Genomic DNA, 19,431 nt, shown 5'->3' with positions numbered 1-19,431 from the left:
TGGAGAACAAAAAAAAGCAGGGGTTGCAATCCTAGTCTCTGATAAAATAGACTTTAAACCATCAAAGATCAAAAGAGACAAAGAAGGCCATTACATAATGGTAAAGGGATCAATTCAACAGGAAGAGCTAACTATCCTAAATATATATGCACCCAATACAGGAGCACCCAGATTCATAAAGCAAGTCCTTAGAGACTTACAAAGGGACTTAGACTCCCATACAATAATAATGGGAGACTTCAACACTCCACTGTCAACATTAGACAGATCAACGAGACAGAAAGTTAACAAGGATATCCAGGAATTGAACTCATCTCTGCACCAAGCGGACCTAATAGACATCTATAGAACTCTCCACCCCAAGTCAACAGAATATACATTCTTCTCAGCACCACATCACACTTATTCCAAAATTGACCACATAATTGGAAGTAAAGCACTCCTCAGCAAATGTAAAAGAACAGAAATTATAACAAACTGTCTCTCAGACCACAGTGCAATCAAACTAGAACTCAGGACTAAGAAACTCAATCAAAACCGCTCAACTACATGGAACTGAACAACCTGCTCCTGAATGACTACTGGGTACATAACGAAATGAAAGCAGAAATAAAGATGTTCTTTGAAACCAATGAGAACAAAGATACAACATACCAGAATCTCTGGGACACATTTAAAGCAGTGTGTAGAGGGAAATTTATAGCACTAAGTGCCCACAAGAGAAAGCAGGAAAGATCTAAAATTGACACTCTAACATCACAATTAAAAGAACTAGAGAGGCAAGAGCAAACACATTCAAAAGCTAGCAGAAGGCAAGAAATAACTAAGATCAGAGCAGAACTGAAGGAGATAGAGACACAAAAAACCCTCCAAAAAATCAATGAATCCAGGAGTTGGTTTTTTGAAAAGATCAACAAAATTGACAGACCGCTAGCAAGGCTAATAAAGAAGAAAAGAGAGAGGAATCAAATAGATGCAATAAAAAATGATAAAGGGGATATCACCACCGACCCCACAGAAATCCAAACTACCATCAGAGAATACTATAAACACCTCTACGCAAATCAACTAGAAAATCTAGAAGAAATGGATAATTTCCTGGACACGTACACTCTTCCAAGACTAAACCAGGAAGAAGTTGAATCCCTGAATAGACCAATAGCAGCCTCTGAAATTGAGGCAACAATTAAGAGCCTACCCACCAAAAAAAGCCCAGGACCAGATGGATCCATTCCTTCTGAAACTATTCCAATCAATAGAAAAAGAGGGAATCCTCCCTATATCATTTTATGAGGCCAACATCATCCTGATACCAAAGCCTGGCAGAGACACAACAAAAAAAGAGAATTTTAGACCAATCTCCCTGATGAACATCCATGCAAAAATCCTCAATAAAATACTGGCAAACCGGATTCAGCAGCACATCAAAAAGCTTATCCAGCATGATCAAGTGGGCTTCATCCCTGGGATGCAAGGCTGGTTCAACATTCGCAAATCAATCAACGTAATCCAGCATATCAACAGAACCAAAGACAAGAACCACATGATTATCTCAATAGATGCAGAAAAGGCTTTTGACAAAATTCAACAGCCCTTCATGCTAAAAACGCTCAACAAATTCGGTATTGATGGAACGTACCTCAAAATAATAAGAGCTATTTATGACAAACCCACAGCTAATATCATACTGAATGGGCAAAAACTGGAAAAGTTCCCTTTGAAAACTGGCACAAGACAGGGATGCCCTCTCTCACCACTCCTATTCAACATAGTGTTGGAAGTTCTGGCTAGGGCAATCAGGCAAGAGAAAGAAATCAAGGGTATTCAGTTAGGAAAAGAAGAAGTCAAATTGTCCCTGTTTGCAGATGACATGATTGTGTATTTAGAAAACCCCATCGTCTCAGCCCAAAATCTTCTTAAGCTGATAAGCAACTTCAGCAAAGTCTCAGGATACAAAATTAATGTGCAAAAATCACAAGCATTCTTATACACCAGTAACAGACAAGCAGAGAGCCAAATCAGGAATGAACTTCCATTCACAATTGCTTCAAAGAGAATAAAATACCTAGGAATCCAACTTACAAGGGATGTAAAGGACCTCTTCAAGGACAACTACAAACCACTGCTCAGTGAAATCAAAGAGGACACAAACAAATGGAAGAACATACCATGCTCATGGATAGGAAGAATCAATATCGTGAAAATGGCTATACTGCCCAAGGTTATTTATAGATTCAATGCCATCCCCATCAAGCTACCAATGAGTTTCTTCACAGAATTGGAAAAAACTGCTTTAAAGTTCATATGGAACCAAAAAAGAGCCCGCATTGCCAAGACAATCCTAAGTCAAAAGGACAAAGCCGGAGGCGTCACGCTACCTGACTTCAAACTATACTACAAGGCTACAGTAACCAAAACAGCATGGTACTGGTACCAAAACAGATACACAGACCAATGGAACAGAACGGAGGCCTCAGAAATAATGCCACACATCTACAACCATCTGATCTTTGACAAACCTGACAAAAACAAGAAATGGGGAAAGGATTCCCTATTTAATAAATGGTGCTGGGAAAATTGGCTAGCCAAAAGTAGAAAGCTGAAACTGGATCCTTTCCTTACTCCTTATACGAAGATTAATTCAAGATGGATTAGAGACTTAAATGTTAGACCTAATACCATAAAAACCCTAGAAGAAAATCTAGGTAGTACCATTCAGGACATAGGCATGGGCAAGGACTTCATGTCTAAAACACCAAAAGCAATGGCAGCAAAAGCCAAAATTGACAAATGGGATCTAATTAAACTAAAGAGCTTCTGCACAGCAAAAGAAACTACCATCAGAGTGAACAGGCAACCTACAGAATGGGAGAAAATTTTTGCAATCTACTCATCTGACAAAGGGCTAATTTCCAGAATCTACAAAGAACTCAAACAAATATACAAGAAAAAAACAAACAACCCCATCCAAAAGTGGGGAAAGGATATGAACAGACATTTCTCAAAAGAAGACATTCATACAGCCAACAGACACATGAGAAAATGCTCATCATCACTTGCCATCAGAGAAATGCAAATCAAAACCACAATGAGATACCATCTCACACCAGTTAGAATGGCAATCATTAAAAAATCAGGAAACAACAGGTGTTGGAGAGGATGTGGAGAAATAGGAACACTTTTACACTGTTGGTGGGATTGTAAACTAGTTCAACCATTATGGAAAACAGTATGGCGATTCCTCAAGGATCTAGAACTAGATGTACCATATGACCCAGCCATCCCACTACTGGGTATATACCCAAAGGATTATAAATTATGCTATTGCGGCACTATTCACAATAGCAAAGACTTGGAATCAACCCAAATGTCCATCAGTGACAGACTGGATTAAGAAAATGTGGCACATATACACCATGGAATACTATGCAGCCATAAAAAAGGATGAGTTTGCGTCCTTTGTAGAGACATGGATGCAGCTGGAAACCATCATTCTTAGCAAATTATCACAAGAAGAGAAAACCAAACACCGCATGTTCTCACTCATAGGTGGGAACTGAACAATGAGTTCACTTGGACTCGGGAAGGGGAACATCACACACTGGGGCCTATCATGGGGAGGGGGGAGGGGGGAGGGATTGCATTGGGGAGTTATACCTGATATAAATGATGAATTGATGGGCGCTGACGAGTTGATGGTGCAGCACACCAACATGGCACATGTATACATATGTAACAAACCTGCACGTTATGCACATGTACCCTAGAACTTAAAGTATAATAAAAAAAAAAAAAGAGTAACAATGTAAAAATTATAGAGGTTGTCTGAGTTTATCAACAATCCCCTGGATTAGAGTCCCCTACCAGTCCTAGGTCATCTAATATACAGACACTGTGTTCAGTGGAAATATATATGTATTTTTTTTATTATACTTTTAAGTTCTAGAGTACATGTGCACAACATGCAGGTTTGTTACGTAGGTATACATGTGCTGACTTGGTTTGCTGTACCCATTAACTCATCATTTACATTAGGTATTTCTCCTAATGCTATCCCTCCCCTCTCCCCCAACCCCATGACAGGCCCTGGTGTGTGATGTTCCCCACCCTGTGTCCAAATGTTCTCACTGTTCAGTTCCCACCTATGGGAATACATTTTTAAACCATTTTTAAAAGGTTTTATTACATTCTGATAGAACATTCTCAGAAAGAATAAATAATTTAATACAAGAAGTGGGCCACTTCATGTAACAAAACAAACAAATCACCACTACAGCAACAACGAAAAACACTAATGAATGTGGTTTTAGCTTTGCAACAGCATGACAGACTAGCAAGTTAATGACATTTGTTATGCCACAGAAAATATTTGTTGAATTGTCACTCTAATGACTTTATATAAATCAACTCATTATCAACACTAGAAAAGATGATTAAAAAATACTTCAGTACATTCACGTGTTGGCTTGTTAACATTTTTAAGAGTCCATAAGAGAAAAATGCATCCAATGTTGACAAAAATATTTTTCGAGTATCTTGTGGGTATGTACAAGTAACTACTTTGTGAACAAAAGTCACTATATAATTATATAATTTCTGACACTTAAAAAAGTTTATTGTGCAAAAGAAGATACATATTCTGATACTAAATCCGCATATAAAATAACTGTGGAACCCGAGAATAGCTCGCCCTGCCAAGGCAATGGAGAGCAGGCCAGCAAGGCAGGAGCTTGGGCTCTGTGTAGCCAGGCAAGGAGGAGCCCTACAACCATGCCACCACCCCTTACTACAAGAGGCCTCTGCATGGTATCTCACACAAGGTCATGGAGAAGAACCCTCTCTCAGGGGACCTGCTAAACACGTATGAGCTCTTCCAGAAGGCAAATGCCAGCAACGGCCCCTTGCTGCTTAGGCTCTTGAATAAGCCACAGAAGTGGGACTGTGGCAGCACTGGGGCGGCCACCAACAGTGATCCTAACATCTACTTCCTGATCCAGAAGATGTTCTACATGCTCAACACCCTCACGTTCAACAGGTCCCAGCTGCACAGCAAAGTGGACCTGCTCTCCCTGAAGGTGAACCCCACTGAGATGGTGGCCAAATTCCAGGCGCCCCCCACCACCCCATAGCAGCTCACAGGCCACAGAGCTCAAGCAGATCATGGACCAGAGCCTGTCTGGTGGGGTCCTCGCCTGCTGCCCGAGGGTGCAGCTCTTCCCCAGGCTCTTCAGCCACAGTCGACTTCTCCTGAGGCTGCAGTGCCTGCAGCTTTGAGGCCAAGTGTAAGCTGGAGTCACTGCACCTGCAGCGCATCCACAACTATGTGGAGGACTCCTCTCCCTCGGTGAAGGACATGGCTGTGGGACAGGCTGAGTGCCTGCCCCAGCTGAATAACTTCTTCAGCCGCTTCCGGGCCCAGCGGGAGATGGAGAACAGCCAGCCTGGTGGCCAGGCTGCCAGCTTCTTTGAGGCTGAGCAGTGGACCCTGGCCACTTCCTGGACCACAAAGATGAGGAGGACAGCCTGTCTCTGGACTGGAGCAGCAGCATCGCCTCAGACCATGTGGTGGACATGTAGTACCTCACTGAGTTCCTGGATGAAGCCTCTTCACCCGGCGAGTTTGCTGTCTCCCTCCTTCACTGGCTCTTCCCTGAGCTCTTCGACCATCGCAAGCTGGGCGAGCAGGACAGCTGCTACGGGGACAGCGGTAAGCAGGAGCTGGACCCGCAGAGGCTGCAGATCATCTGCAATGACACAGAGGTCTACTTCCCCCACATGCAGGAGGAGGAGGCCTGACTGCAACAGTGGACCCAGCGCATCAATGACAAGCTCCAGGGCCTGGGGCTGGACGCAGGCAGCGAGGGCAAGCCCCCTACACATCGACTGCTATGACTCCTCCAGCCTGCCCAATGACATCTCAGTAATCAGGGTGGAGGATAGCTTCAAGGGCGAGCGGCGCCACTCCAAGAAGATCTGGCTGGTACCTATCTACTTGAACAAATTGGAGATCCCCCAGCCCAACTTGGAGGTGCCCGGCACCGACTGCCTGCTCAGCAAGGAGCATCTTCGCAGTATCTGCCAGAGCAGCCTATCCATCGGCAACTTCGCCTCTTGCCTGCTAGTGTCCCTGTTCCCCAAGCTCTTCACCCATGAGAACCTGCACAAGCAGTATAGCTGCTGCGGCTCCCTGGGCAAGAAGCAGCTGGACCTGTCCTGCATCAAGCTCATTTGCCACTACGTGCACCTGCCTCCGCACCAAAAATGACCAGTCTGGACCCTGGAGTTCATGGACAACCCGTGCGGGGACAACCCGTGCCGGGACAACCCGTACCGGGACAACCCGTGCCGGGACACGAACAGAGGCCCTCCTACCAGCAGCAGTGCAAGGTCCCCATGCTGGCCCTGAGTGCAGAGACAGGAGGAGCTATGTAATCAGCCCCGAGAGGGGAGGAGTTTGAGGGTCCCCCGCTGCCCCCAAGAGGAGCAGCAAGGACTTTTCAAGATTCCCTTGGATGAGGTGGTGGTCCCTTGCCCAGCTTCCGGTACCCTCTCCCTACCTGCTGTCCAACAAGGAGGTGCGTGAGATCATGCAGCACAGCCACTCCCTGTGCAACTTTGCCGCAGGGCTCCTCCACCACGGAGAACCTCCGGCTGCAGTACAACCATTTCCCGGCTTGCAACAAGCAGCAGCTGGACCCTACGCAGCTGCCGCTCATCTGCCACGACGGGGAAGCTGTCTGTCCCGTGGAGAAAGTGGAGGAGATGTGGCACTGCAAATGTATCCCCAGCATCGACGAGCGGTGCCGCTGTCCTAACAGGAAAAAATGCGACATCCTCAAGAAAGTGGAGAAGTGAAGGCCCGTGGCCTGCCCAGGGACTCGGGGTCGCCAGAGACTAAGCAATGCTTGGGAGCATGCCTGTGGCATCCACAGACAGACACGTTATATCCATGGGGTGTGGCTTACTACACTTAGACACGCAAACACCCAACCACAAGAAAGAAGCCTTGAGTTTGGTCTCTTGTCCTTACGACTTCTGTCCTGTGTTCCCTGGTGGTGCAGCCTGAGTGTGGGGAGCGCAAGCTGTGAGAGCAGGGACTAGCGTGTAGGGGTCCTCTCCCCCCATCGTGTCCTCCCCAGCCCCTCACAACTTCAAATGCAAACTCAGCAGCTCTCTTGCTCCTCTTCCCATATTTTACAGCTTCAATTTTTATCCTTTTTTTTTTTTTTTTTTTTTTCTTAAAAAGAAAACCTTAAAAAAATCACTGGGCTCTTTGGGGGCCATTTTACTTAGAAAAAAATCTTTTTAAAAGTGTCATCTTCAGGCCAGGTGTGGTGGCTCACGCCTGTAATCCCAGCACTTTGGGAGACCAAGGCAGGTGGATTACCTGAGGGCAGGAGTTCAGGACCAACCTGGCTAACATGGTGAAACCTCATTTCTACTAAAAAAAAAAAAAAAAAAGCAAAAATTAGCCATGGTGGCAGGTGCCTGTAATCCCACCTACTCGGGAGGCCGACAGGAGAATCACTTGAACTCGGAAGGTAGAGGTTGCAGTGAGCTGACATAGCTCCACTGCACTCCAGCCTGGGCGACAAGAGCAAAACTCCATCTCAAAATAATAAATAAATAAACAAACAAACAAAAGTGCCATGTTCGTGTACAATGGCTAATCATAGCTTCGGGTGGCATGGATGCTGATTTTTACCAACCTTGTCTTTTACATCTGATTCTGGAGGAGTCAAGAGGCCTCTTGGATGGCAGGAGAGGGAATGGAATAGTGTAAAGTCCCTTGGGGCCATGTGCAAGATTTCCCTTCTGCTCCGGTGCCTCAGAAGGCTTCCATCCAGCTTGGCCTGTCCGTCAGGCACGTGGGTAAAATATTGTGCTCACTCTGTAGAGAAGAACACCTGATGAAGATGATATGAATGTAGAAAGCCATGGAAACATGTCTGCAGTGTCTTCATTTGAGCTGTGTCCTACCACTGTCCCCATTCCCTCTCCACACATGGTTGCTTGTTGGAGATTCTGGGTTCTGGGAGCTGTGTAGTGACTTCCCCAAACCTCAGTGTTAGCTCCTCCAGGCAGCACCACATCCTCGTTCCCCAGGGTGGGCCCATGTCTGGGCCCCTCTTGGGGATACCAAGCATTGGAAGGACACAGGTCATCTCAGATGGGGCATCCATGTCCCTTCCCAGAGTCCACTCAGAACTTTCCCCTTGGACCCCCTAGAAAGTCCTGCTGTCCTCCACCTGGCCACCCCTTGGCTTTGGGAGACACAAGTCTTCTCTCCCCACTGACTGGAAATGTCAGACTCCTGCAGGCCAGCTACATGCTTTCCAGCAGCACCAACCAGAAAATTCCCAACAGGTAAAATCTTTAAAAATGACACTTTTACCTACCTAACTTTGGAGTCCAAATGCCTAAGAGGGAAAGGAAACAGTCTAACCAGAGTCCAGGAAAATTAACTGAATCACACGGGGTAGACATAAAACCCCTGTGGGAATATTACAGGTTCAATAACCTAATGGCTTAGTATTTTGCTACTTTAAAATGCAGAGATAACAGAAACAATCTGAATATTCTTCATACAGCCGGTAAGGACTTCAGTTCCACTGGCCATATGACATACTTTTGCCTGTACCCAGGGGCATTTTTAAAAATATAACATCAGATTTTAAGCAATGTAAAGTTGCTAATCTAACTTGTAAATTTGTTCTTGTGTCATTTACAGATTATTTCTCTGGAAACCACAAACATGAATTACTGAAATCTAGAAAGGCACAGGGACTTACTCTGTCACACACAGCTACTCATGCACACACACACAGTTACCAAAAGCTGAAGTGAGATGAAGGGGGTCTACATGAAAAACAAGTTCAACTTCTTTGTGCCTGGAAAGAAGGGACTGGAGCAGCCAGGAGACTCACTTTCCCTCATCGCTTGGGCCCTTCTCTAAGGCTTAGTCTCCCCAGCACGTGCACACAGCAGGCACACACAGGCGCCCTACCAAAAGAGGGCTGTGGCCCTCTCTCCACCTTCCCTGCTGGTTGTTGGCAGTGAGGGGTCCCATGAAATTTGTTCTGGTTTCTAGGATGTAAACAAGAAGACTCCAAGCCATGAATTGCCCTGCTTTCTAGAGGATGAAATGTTCACCGTGCAACTTTAGAAGCACAATCATTTATTAATAACTTTTTTGAATCCCATCTACCCATGTCAGAGAAGTTCAGCAAGTTCTAGGAATTAAATATATTTGTTTGTAACTTAGAGCATGCTCAGTTTTTGGAAACCATATTTCAATGATTTTCTTTTTTTTTTTTTTTTTTTTTTTGAGACGGAGTCTCGCTCTGTCGCCCAGGCTGGAGTGCAGTGGCCGGATCTCAGCTCACTGCAAGCTCCGCCTCCCGGGGTTACGCCATTCTCCTGCCTCTGCCTCCCGAGTAGCTGGGACTACAGGCGCCCGCCACCTCACCCGGCTAATTTTTGTATTTTTAGTAGAGACGAGGTTTCACCATGTTAGCCAGGATGGTCTCGATCTCCTGACCTCGTGATCCACCCGTCTCGGCCTCCCAAAGTGCTGGAATTACAGGCTTGAGCCACCACGCCCGGCCTCAATGATTTTCTTAACATCCTTCACGTGTAGGGCTTTTTCCCCCCAAATCTTACAGCCCCTTTCGGTGAAGAGAAATTGACACATTCTGGAAACTATTCCTGTCCCTCTGGACTGTCGTCAGGAAACGCCTGCAGGTCCTGTGCCCTGTCTATATCATGTCCTCACTTCTCCATCCATACAGGTAGCTCCAGTAGGCATTTTTTTTTTATTTTAAACTTTTTGCACGAAGCAATAGAACTACAAAATACTGATTTTTTTCAAAATTTAATGTGTTCCATGAAATCTGTTGGCAATCCCTTTCCTCCTCCCCATCTACATTCTTTGGTTTTTACTTGTTTGTTTTTTGGATTTTTTTTTTTTTTTTTTTTTGTCTTGTATCCCAGACTAAAAAATTAGCACAGACACGTTTTGATGTTGAATGAACTAGTAAGTCACAGTAGGTGGAAAGTTCATTGGTTTCCCTGTTAGTAAGGTTTTAAAGAATGAAGATAGTCATGAATGTACTGAGTGTTCAAACCCTGCTTCAGTTCACCTTGGCTGTGTCTACATGACGACAAATGTTTGACAGGGAATGAAGTCGTGTCTGGTGTCATTTGCACTAGTGCGCCCCTCCAAACCTTCCTTTTCTTTTATGTTTGTTGTTGGGAAGGGAGGACCACATCAGCAGCAATCATCAACCAACCAGTGGGATCTACTTAGTGGTGAGTGAACTGGCCGTTTAATTGGTAAGAGTTGCTGGCCTGACCACACTACAGCATGGCCACGTGGGTTCCTGTGGAGATGGCCTCAGTTTCCAACATTCCCCCCCAAATGTTTGCTTCTTGCCCAATCGAGAGGGGATCTTGAGACTCCCAAGTGGAGGTCGTGAGCTTGCACCCTGCCTGACTGTGCAGACAGACTGTACGGATATGTGAAGTGGGGGTGGAGGCCAAGGGGCTATTACTGCTGTTTGGAAATATTTGCCTTTGTAGATCCAAGCTTAATGGTTTTGTGACATCCTAGTACTAGCAAACCCTGCACAAAGTGGGTATCAGAGTTAATACTGTGAGGAGATAAAGTAGTGAGAATAGTTTTGCTAAAGATAATGAAATATCACATGTCTGCATTTTACCATTGATTTGAGTGCATCCTTAGAAAAACTTAATGTAATTAAAAACCCAGGACATTTTTGGAAATCGTACGCTCTCTAGCAACTTTGTGTGAATTTTGATACAAACTGTTTATGAGTTACATAAAATGTTATAAAAATAGAAAAAAAGAGGAAATTATCCTATATTCCCCTGGTAGAAGCACAGACCACACACTCACAGCTTTAGAATGGACACACAGCCACCACATTTCCTGAACAAATTCACACTCTTCAGATTACACAAACTCAAACATGCAGATGCCTGAATAACAAACCCACAATATACTCCCAAATACAAACATACACAAGCCTCCATCTTGAAAACTCTAAATATTCTGTCCATATCCTCAGGTTACATACATATAGTTATAACACCCAAATACACCCAGCCATCTCTCTGCATCCAAATTCTTCGCACCAAAAATGTACACCTAAATTCTCATCTAGACACCGTGAGCATGGATAAAACTCCTCTACTCTGAATACACACAAATCCAACACACAAAGCATTAAAACATAGAACATCACCTGCCTTTTCAAATGTATGTACACACGTTCACAATATCTCATAGTACCATCAAAATACACAGAACCACCCCCAGCACGCAAATACACACACACACACCCCATTCAAATAGGAACACATAACTATCCAGTACCCTCAGAATAAACCCAAAACCCACTATGCTTCGGTAATATACTAAAAACTCACCCATATTCCCCTAAAAACACATTTCCAACACCACTGAATATTTAACCTACCTACATAAATATATATCTTAGATATATAACACATACACATGACACAGAATACAAATACCCAAAACAGATACAAATCCCCAAAATGTGTTAGTATAAAAACATTCCACACCGGCCAGTGCCTCCCTTGTCACACAGCAGCCTTCACACACCTAAACACCCTCCCTCATCAACTCCCCATACTCCTTAGTGAAAAAGAAGCACAGCAATGGAACATGTTCTGAACACAATAGGGCAGATGTATCACTATGGAGAGTATTCACGGTCCTTCTCTGTGGTGTCTCTGTCTGAGAGATTATACATCCCTAGTCTGTTTAACTCAAGTATGGCCACATGACTTGTTATGGCAAATGAAATGTGAGCAGAAATGCCATGTATGACTCTAAGCAGAAGAAATCCTTCTAGTCTTGTCCCAAATGAGGCTGCTCCATCCATCTGGATCCAAGGCAGAGGACCAGTAACTGAAAAAGCCAACCAATGGAGGACACATAACATACATGAGAAACCTACATTGTTGGAAGTCAGTGAGATGCAGAATTATTTGTTACATCAGATAACCTGGGATATTCTGATAGATGACCCACCAAAACATAGAGAAATACCACACTGCGCGCACACACACACACACGCGCGCACATGCACACATACCATCCTCTCAAAGCTCCCCAAATACGCATCCTCAATATCTACAGTTAGAAATACACATCTACAACCTTCCATGATCCAAATAAATGCACGGACACACCAACTCCCAATCTCCAAATGCATATATTAGACACACTCCAGCCTTCTCAGGCCAGCTGCATAAAACCTGCACAAGCTATGAATTCACACATCCCTCATCCCACCAGAATTCAACACATACTTCACATAACCTTACCCTCCTTCAAATACATATACATGCTCCCTACACATACTCTGAATATCCACATAAACTACCCACAGTCTAGAACACATATAATCCAAAAGAATCTTCACATTATACACAAAACTCCAACTCTACCACAAACATATGTGGTGGCTTTCCCCCCTAATACATACACAGCCACTCACACTCCCTAAATTCATACATACAAAGTCCAACTTTGTATGCACAGACACACTACCCTAAACATACAGACCTCCACCTCCTACAGTCCTGAACATACAGACACATGCATTTGTTTTCCACCCTCAGACTACAAATGAAGAAATGGATTCAAGCTGAAGAGAGGCAGACTGCGGTGGATGCCGGCATCAGCCACCTAGATCCCTCCTTGATGAATGACTTGTTTCACCAATTGTTGCAAATGCTGTTGGAAGACAGATTTAGGCCCTCCCAGGGTTGCTTCAGCTATGGAGAACACCCATGCTGAGTTCTCTCCTCTTTCTGGGGAAGCTTCATATCCAGTGGCTAATCGAAGCAGGTGTAAAGCGGCTGACTAAGGACAGTTCTATTGAGACATTTTAGTCCCACAGCAGCATATGGTGAGACTGTTTGGGGGCCCGAGTCATAGTTTAACTTCTCCTTCAATGCAACTATGCTCCCTTTTTTCACTTATTTTAAAAAGCAAAACATTATACTCATAAACTCTCAGGGACTGAACTAAGGGTGCCCAAACTGGGACCACATTCTTTGATTCCTTCATTCAATGATTATTTTATTGTATAATAAATAAGAGCGAGATAGAGTCTCGCTCTGTCACCAGGCTGGAGTGCAATGGCGCAATCTTGGCTCACTGCAACCTCCACCTCCCAGGTTCAAGTGATTCTTCTGCGTCAGCCTCCAGAGTAGCTGGGACTACAGGCACACGCCACCACACCCAGCTAATTTTCTTGTATTTTTAGTAGAGATGGGTCACTATGTTGGCCAGGATGGTCTCCATCTCCTGATCTGCCTGCCTCAGCCTCCCAAAGTGCTGGGATTACAGGCATGAGCCACCGTGCCTAGCCCATTCAATGATTACTTATTAAGCATCAACAAATACAACCTATTAAGCATCAACAAATACAATGATGACTACTCTCTTAGGGAGACTACATCCCATGGAAGTAGACAGATAATAAATAAATATACTATGAATATAAACACATACAGTTTATATTCAGATGGTCAGTCAGAAATTAGATTAAGCAACTCACTTGGCTAAAAATACAGATTTGAGGAAAAATGCAAAGGAGAGAGTACATTCCCTCATATAAAATTGTTTCTACTGCTGAGGTTTTCTGCTCATGGGGTATCTGCAATTTTGGCATGAGGCACACATTCATTTTCAGGTCTATCCATTATTTACTCTGGTGATATTGCAGATCGGCAGATTACTACAGAATCCAGTGGACTGAAACCATAAGCATTCACATCAGGTCTCTGAGGGTCAGTGATTTGGCTTGGCTCTGCTGGGTGGTCCTTCTGCTCCAGTCTGTTCTCCGGTTCTTTACTGACTCCTTGGTGCAGACACTGTAGTGGGTGCCCCAGAGGATTCTAAGGTCAATAGGCCAGCTCCCTGTGTCTGAGGTTTCAGTCCTGTAGGAGCAGAGGTTTCCAGCATTAATTTTGCTGTGAGACAGAGGCTGAAGTTGGGGATTTAGGGGAAAGAGTAAGGAGCCCATGTTCCCCTGGGGCCATCAGAAGAGGAGGCTCTCAGTGTGGATGGGAGGGGGCCTATACTAGGGAAATGGGAAGTTATGTTCCGTATAGACTAGTAATCACATTAGCTAACAGTTATGCCATATGCACCTACAGTATAGCATTCATTTCTCCAAGCACTTTACATGTATGAATGCCAATCTTTATAACCCTGTGGAGTTAGCACTATTATCTCTTCATTTTACAGATAAGTAAGTTGAGGCTCAGAGAGGTTAAAATACTTGCCCAAGGTCACAAAGGTCAGGTATACGCTGGGGCTTCTGGGATTTGAGCCAGCAGTCTGGTTCCAGAGCCTGTACCCTTGACCTGACCATGGTTGCCCCTTGAGAAACTTCCCTGCCACTGAGGGAATGCTGAGTGCAGAGAAGACATTTCATACAGGAAGTGACATTTCAGTTATATCTTCTGGCAATGAGGCTCCCCCAACAGTAAGGGGTCCTCATGGGGGAGGATCACCCAACCACAGCCCTTTCCAGTGCCCACTGTCAACACAGCAGCTATCTCCTTGCTGGGAGAACACCTCATCCCCCACTGCCTGCTTCCCATGCTGGGCCTAGGCTTGTCCCTCCTGGGATACCTCCAGCTACATTTGCCTCCACCTCTCTTTAGGAACCTGGGGTGACTCCCAAGAGAAGGCCCTGGGCTCCTTAAATATCCCAATTCTAACCTGCAGACACCATGGACATACTTATTACTCAAAGGATGGTTGAATAAAGTCTTGATCTGCAAGAAGGACCTAGACCACTGAGCCCCAAGCTGACATTCCCCCAGTGTTCCCTACTTACAGCCCCAGGAAATGAGTCTGGGCAAGGAAGGAGAGGCTGGGGACTCTTGTGTTGTGGGTAGGGGGACTTCACATGCCCTGACATGCCCCCTCCACCTCTTTGTGCAGTCAAAGCCTGCCTCCCACTCCATTCCCGACCCCTAGCTCTCCCTGCTCTGTTCCTAGTGTCCGCCTGGCTGGCCCATTCTGCCTTCCCTGGTCTTGCCTGCTGAGTCTCCTTCCTTTGCTCCCAGACTCCTGCAGTGGGCATCAGAACAGCCTCCTTTGAAGGGGCAGTTCCTCAGTGGCCTCACTGTTTCCTTCTGAGTGTCTTCAGACCCACTACTGTGTCACTACAGAGCACCAGGGCCCAGTGAGGACTGAGATGGGAACAGATCCTTTTTCCTATAAGCTCCTGGGAAACAGAACAGTCAGGGGCTTCTAAAGAGCTGGACAGAGGGGCCACTCAGCACACAGTTGAGGATATCTTCTGCTCATACAGAGAAGGGGGTGGGTGCAGGATATGTTCCATGACATACACTCTTCAAAAATATTGAGCCCAGAACAAATGGCTCAGGCTGACCTCAGCGAATCTAGCAATTGTCATTCATGCAACCTGCAAGGGAGATTTTCTGTGCTGATTCAAGACCAAGAGACACATGTACTTCTGCCCTAAAACTCAGGATCCATGACTTCCCATTTCAAAACAAAGAAATCCAAGAAGATCTACCCGGTATACATTGCAGTGCACTTTTATTTAAGACATATATTATAAAAGCAGACAGAGCTCCATTCTGCCAATGAAACACAACACAACCAGTACAACATACCCTCATTATGTTAGGGTAGGACATGAGGGGGCAGCGAGAGCCACCAGGAATCCATTTGTACCACAGGAAAGAGGCTATTAGAACATTAAAGGAAGTGATGTTGGCACATTTTATTGGCAGGAGGATTCACCATGAGGAAGAAAAGGCCAGAAGGCAACTTCCGGTAAGGAGCAAGGCCCACAAATCCTTGGGTGAGTCTGAGGGAGGAGGTGGTGGCTGGGGGGTCAGCAGGTGGACACCTCCATCACGTGGCTCCCTCTGCTGGGCTTGTGGTCCCCTCTGCTGGGCTTGTGGCCCCATGTGCAATGAAGAAAATATGGAAGGTTGGGTCACCCATTCAGAAACATGAAGCTGGCCAGGCGTAGTGGCTCACGTCTGTAATCCCAGCACTTTCAGGGACCGAGGCGGGTGGATCCCCTGAGGTCAGGAGTTTGAGACCAGCCTGGCCAACATGGCAAAACTCTGTCTTTACCAAAAATACAAAATTAGCTGGGCATAGTGGTGCACGCCTGTAATCCCAGCTACTCTGGAGGCTGAAGCAGGAGAATCGCTTAGAACCCAGGAGGTCGCAGTGAGCCGAGATCATGCCACTGCACTCTAGCCCGGGCAACAAGGGAGACTCTGTCTCAAAAAAAAAAAAAAAAAAGTAAAAGAAAAGAAAGAAGAAGCTGAGACGTGATTGCCACTCCAGGGACATCTTGAGCCTTTGGAAAGAAAGGAGAACCCGTCGACAGGGTTCTCAGAAACATCAGAGCCACATTTTCTCAGGGGGGCTTCCTTGTGTCTCCAGATCCCAGCTCCCAATATCCCTCAGGACAGAGCCTGCCCAGCTCTGCCTGTGTCACTTCACTGACCCCCGCCCTGCCAGGCTTCTCCCACACCTGCAGGGCCAGCACCCAGTGTGCTGAGAGAGTGGGGACCCAGAACCAGATGAACACGTCAGGAGGAACCGAATCCATTCTCTCTTGGGGTCCTAAGCCTCCCAGTGACAGAAGATCCAGGAGATGTGAGTGGGAGGCTGTCCTAACAGGATCCAACATCATGCTCCAGATTGCTGAAGGGACACAGATCAGTGCCTCCTCTCCTTGACTCTACCCTCTTCACTCCTTAGCACCAGGCCCGGCTGTACATCCCTGCCGAGTTGCAACTAAGACCTCTGCCTGCAGCTCAGGGGTGCCCCAGACAGGAGCACAAGAAGAGGCTCACCCCCACCTACAACCCAGGCTGGAGCGAATCTGGCTGCCCAGGCTCTGTGACTGGCTTCTGCCCCAGGACCTAAGCCCATGTAAACTCAGGCTCCCTTGGCCTGCCCACTCCAGGCCCAGGTTCTGAAGCTGTGCTCCCCACCACTTGTTGCTCCTCCACTTTATCCCTAGAATTACAGCCCAGTTCTAGGTAGGACTGTCAAGCTCTGCCCAATGCCTTCCACGAGAAATCAGATTCAGGTCCTTGTGCCTGAAGACTCCTTGTCAAGACTCTAGATGACACCTTCTCCAAGAGCAGATAAGGAGTCCCCTTGGGCTCCTCAGGCTGAGTATACGTTTTTTGTAGGGAACTTCAGAAAGAAATGGTCAACATTCATTCCTCACTTCACCAGAGAAAGAAGAAAATGTCACATGCCTTGGATTCCCTCTTTTTACCATGACTCCCCTGGGACAAAACTCCTAACACAGAAACCAACATGTATTCTCAACATTGGGTACCTGCTGGAGGTCCTGCCTTAGCCCCGAAGCCTCAGGTTTCCACAGGGACAGGTTGGTTGAGAACTGGTGGCCCAGCTCTCAGCCTGACACCCAACAGTATCCCCACCCAGGGGGCAGATGGCAGTGCAGGCACAGGTTCTGCAGGCTTTCATCTTGTGGAACGTATGTTAGAGGGTGTCCTCGTCACTCTCCATGCCCCAGAGGAATCAGCAGGGACATCAGGACTGAGAGAAGACATGGCACATCTGACCTCCTGTCCTGGAAATCCCACATCTTTCTGACTGTGCCCATCACATGGACAATATCTAGGAAAGTTCTGCTCTGCGCAGTGTTCTGTCTACCAGGCCCACCCATCTGAGGATCCAGATGCTAGGAACACACAGATACTGAAGGAGCAACCACCTGCCTAAGGTGCAGGTACTCCTGCATCCATCTGCGGGAGGAAGAGCCAGAAACCACCATATATAAGGATTCTTTGGCCCTAAAGAATGAACCAAGTATTTAGGCGTAACACAGCAATGCAGAATGACCCACCCTGGTCATTCGACACATAGAATCCCCTTTAATACACACCCATTAAAGCCTCAATATTCTTGCTTCATACAAACATCTGCTTACAGATCCTGAACACACACACACACCCCAGTGGTGTGTTGCTAACTGCTTAATAAAATGCTCTCCAGGGGGAAATCGGAAAGCCTAGATTTGTGATGCTTATGTGGTGTAAATATCTCAGCATGACTAATTTTAAACTACCAACCTAATGCCACTGAACACAGAGCTGAGAAGAGGTGTGCCGTGTCCAGTGGCTACGCCAAGCTAGCACAAGCCAGCTCCAGCACAGCCACATCCTTTCATAGGAATACGTGTACACAATCTACCTGTACCCTGAGTAGGACCCTCAACTCTCACCCCAAATATACAAACAAAACCACCAAACTATGTACCTCCGGAACACAACCTCCTCATGTATCCTGAACAGACACACACAACTAAGATAGGATAGGGTGGTCATAGCCTCCATTAAAGGAGAACAAACTTGCTAAACAGATGAAGAGAACAAACCATCCGACAGTGCACAAGGATGGTCCTGCAGTAAGGAGGTAGAAAAGAAGAAGGAAAATCCCCAAATTAGTACAAGTGCGAAAACCCATGATTAGTGTCCCTGGGTTGACCAATGCTCATTATAACAGTGAAAAACACACCCTTGGGTAGAGATTTAAGATGTTAATGATTCACGTGATATAGGCACTAGCGTGTGCAGCAATAACGCGTGCGCGTCCAGAGAACCACCTGGAGCATGCTTAATAGTGACATCCCTTCCCACCCCTTCATGAATAGTCATGTAAGGCTCCCATAAAGGAGGTTTCCCCAGTGTCAGTCAATGCTATCTCACCTTTGAGCAGCATACTCTGATCGGCTGTCAGAACGTACGTTCGCTTTGCAGTAACCGCTCTTGCTTACTTTTACGTTGGACTCGCTCTCAAAGTGAGACTTCTTTTGTGCAGCAAAGTCAAGAACCTGAACCAGCCCACCAGCAACACAACTGCTACCTGTACCTGTACCCTAACTACGTGGTACAGTAGATGGACTGCCCAATAACTACTCAAATTTGTAGACAAAACTCTACCCGCCCCAAATGCTCACATCACTGCTAAAACCATGCATGTACATATATATGTGCCCAAATACAAACATGTATAAGGAACACAGTACCCATATATACTGTGAACCCTGAAAGGGCTAATCCTTCAAGATGGATCACGAGTGGCTAACTGGGCCTAAACTCAAAATGGAGCCAAGCAGCCATTTGCTGACTGCAGGTCTCACACATATACCTTGCTTCCTGCGAAAAACACATACTTGTGTCACTTTGGGACTTTCACAGCTGTCTGTTCCTGTTTATGCCACCTGAATCAAGGGGTACCATTTCGTCATATGGACTTAAGAAATAAGATTGTGACTTGCATCAGTCAATCAGAAATAATCAAGCTTGTATCCCTCATTTGCA

General features: G+C 45.8%; 1 pseudogene; it reads left to right on the top strand.

Moving 5' to 3' along the window:
- The first annotated feature begins 4,627 nt into the window (after positions 1 to 4,627).
- LOC113224739 lies at positions 4,628 to 6,855 on the top strand (annotated as a pseudogene).
- The last annotated feature ends 12,576 nt before the right edge of the window (positions 6,856 to 19,431 follow it).

The sequence above is a fragment of the Piliocolobus tephrosceles genome, unplaced genomic scaffold (genome assembly GCF_002776525.5).
Source record: "Piliocolobus tephrosceles isolate RC106 unplaced genomic scaffold, ASM277652v3 unscaffolded_46167, whole genome shotgun sequence".
In the NCBI taxonomy this organism is placed as follows: domain Eukaryota; kingdom Metazoa; phylum Chordata; class Mammalia; order Primates; family Cercopithecidae; genus Piliocolobus; species Piliocolobus tephrosceles.
The sequence above is the reverse complement of the archived record's forward strand: the minus strand, read 5'-3'. Positions and strand labels throughout refer to the sequence as shown.